Source organism: Schistocerca gregaria, chromosome X (assembly GCF_023897955.1).
Source record: "Schistocerca gregaria isolate iqSchGreg1 chromosome X, iqSchGreg1.2, whole genome shotgun sequence".
In the NCBI taxonomy this organism is placed as follows: domain Eukaryota; kingdom Metazoa; phylum Arthropoda; class Insecta; order Orthoptera; family Acrididae; genus Schistocerca; species Schistocerca gregaria.
The window spans coordinates 874,299,593-874,302,285 of record NC_064931.1 but is presented as its reverse complement, the minus strand read 5'-3'; the positions used below and the strand labels follow the sequence as shown (position 1 = coordinate 874,302,285).

At 46.8% G+C, this 2,693-nt stretch overlaps 1 non-coding gene across 1 annotated transcript; it reads left to right on the top strand.

Moving 5' to 3' along the window:
• The first annotated feature begins 768 nt into the window (after positions 1-768).
• On the top strand, positions 769-843 carry Trnas-cga (transfer RNA serine (anticodon CGA)). The gene has a single exon. It is a non-coding gene; the product is annotated as a tRNA-Ser (tRNA).
• The last annotated feature ends 1,850 nt before the right edge of the window (positions 844-2,693 follow it).

The following is a 2,693-nucleotide window of genomic DNA, read 5'->3' as shown; positions in this document are numbered from 1 at the left end:
ATCCACATGAGTTCCAAAATGAATCCATTGGAATTCGATTACTCGATAAATAGTACAATTCTCAAGGCTGTCAATTCAACTAGGTACCTGGGTGTTAAAATTGCGAACAACTTCAGTTGGAAAGACCACATAGATAATATTGTGGGGAAGGCGAGCCAAAGGTTGCGTTTCATTGCCAGGACACTTAGAAGATGCAACAAGTCCACTAAAGAGACAGCTTACATTAAAACTTCCTGGCAGATTAAAACTGTGTGCCCGACCGAGACTCGAAAACGGGACCTTTGCCTTTCACGGGCAAATGCTCTATTCTGGAAACATCCCCCAGGCTGTGGCTAAGCCATGTCTCCGCAATATCCTTTCTTTCAGGAGTGCTAGTTCTGCATGTTTCGCAGGAGAACTTCTGTAAAGTTTGGAAGGTAGGAGACGGATACTGGCAGAAGTAAAGCTGTGAGTACCGGGCGTGAGTCGTGCTTCGGTAGCTCAGATGGTAGAGCATTTGCCCGCGAAAGGCAAAGGTCCCGAGTTCGAGTCTCGGTCGGGCACACAGTTTTAATCTGCCAGGAAGTTTCATATCAGCGCACACTCCGCTGCAGAGTGAAAATCTCATTCTGGAAACATCCCCCAGGCTGTGACTAAGCCATGTCTCCGCAATATCCTTTCTTTCAGGAGTGCTAGTTTTGCATGTTTCGCAGGAGAACTTCTGTAAAGTTTGGAAGGTAGGAGACGGATACAGGCAGAAGTAAAGCTGTGAGTACTGGGCGTGAGTCGTGCTTCGGTAGCTCAGATGGTAGAGCATTTGCCCTCGAAAGGCAAAGGTCCCGAGTTCGAGTCTCGGTCGGGCACACAGTTTTAATCTGCCAGGAAGTTTCATATCAGGGCACACTCCGCTGCAGAGTGAAAATCTCATTCTTGAAACATCCCCCAGGCTGTGGCTAAGCCATGTCTCCGCAATATCCTTTCTTTCAGGAGTGCTAGTTCTGCATGTTTCGCAGGAGAACTTCTGTAAAGTTTGGAAGGTAGGAGACGGATACTGGCAGAAGTAAAGCTGTGAGTACCGGGCGTGAGTCGTGCTTCGGTAACTCAGATGGTAGAGCATTTGCCCTCGAAAGGCAAAGGTCCCGAGTTCGAGTCTCGGTCGGGCACACAGTTTTAATCTGCCAGGAAGTTTCATATCAGCGCACACTCCGCTGCAGAATGAAAATCTCATTCTGGCAGCTTACATTAAACTCGCTCGTCCTCTGTTAGAATATTGCTGCGCGGTGTAGGATCCTTACCAGGTGGGATTGACGGAGGACATCGAAAGGGTGCACAAAAAGGGCAGCTCGTTTTGTATTATCACGTAATAGGGGAGAGAGTGTGGCAGATATGATACGCGAGTTGGGATGGAAGTTATTAAAGCAAAGACACCTTCGTCGCGGCGAGATCTATTTACGAAATTTCAGTCACCAACTTTCTCTTCTGAATGCAAAAATATTTTGTTGAGCCCAACCTACATAGGTAGGAATGATCATCAAAATAAAATAAGAGAAATCAGAGCTCGAACAGAAAGTTTTAGGTGTTCGTTTTTCCCGCACGCTCTTCGGAAGTGGAATGGTAGAGAGATAGTATGATTGTGGTTCGATGAACCCTCTGCCAGGCACTTAAATGTGAATTGCAGAGTAATCATGTAGATGTAACCAAATCCTGTCTTCCTTGACCACCAGGTTTAAGATGAGAACATCAAATTTCTTTCCCTGCACTTCCGCTGTCGTTAAGCCATGTTTAACATGTACCTGTAATCAGCGAGGACATCATTTTGACGGAGAGGGTCCCCCAATATGGTTGTTCTCGGCAGTTTGCAGGATTTGACCTCAATCCAGAGAATGCATCCCTTGCCACCACTGATTCTAACAGAGGTAGTTGTACGTAACGCCCACGATTGCACGGAATGAACTTGTGGAAGTGGCCACGTTTCACAATCACCTTGCACTGGAATGGCGTAGAGGCCACCAAAATGGACAGCTTGTGTCCTGTAATCTACTACACTCTGATAGGGTGGAGGAAATCATTCCCCAGGATGACATCCATACCTTGCCTTTGTTTTCAGATTACATACATTTCTAAAGAGTAGTGGCTGGCTCCGATTTTCAATGTAAGTAGGCAATACCCAGCGGGTATGATTATTTTTTCGCTCAGACCACTACTGTGTTTTAACACTCATCTATCCCCATGTCCTATGAATAGTATGCTGGTTTTGGCTCCAGTGTCGATAAGCATTCTTACATTTTTTCCTCAAACTTTGATGTTGAGGAGGATACTTGCTGCCTCATTTACGACACCGTGGCAGACTGGGTGCATGAATTTTACAGAGGGCACGGTCGGGCAGCATGACTTCCCCCCCGAAAATTTCCCGGCTGATGTTGGTGTTGTGGTGGATTGTTGTTGACTTGTTGCCTCAGCTGATTGTGCGAGGGGCCCTCGTTTCCCAGGTTCTGCAGGCAGTTTCTACTCATATGCCGTATAGTTCCACACAAAGAACAATAAGGTGCACGGCACTGCACGGCAGCATGGCCTGCCTTTCGGCAGCATTGGCATGCCTGCTCGTATTTAAAAATGGGACGTGGTTGTTCATTCGGATGCACCGAACTGGTAATAAAATGCCCTACAACCTGTTGCATCACTATGAATCTTGTGGCATTGTGAACCAAGGCAGG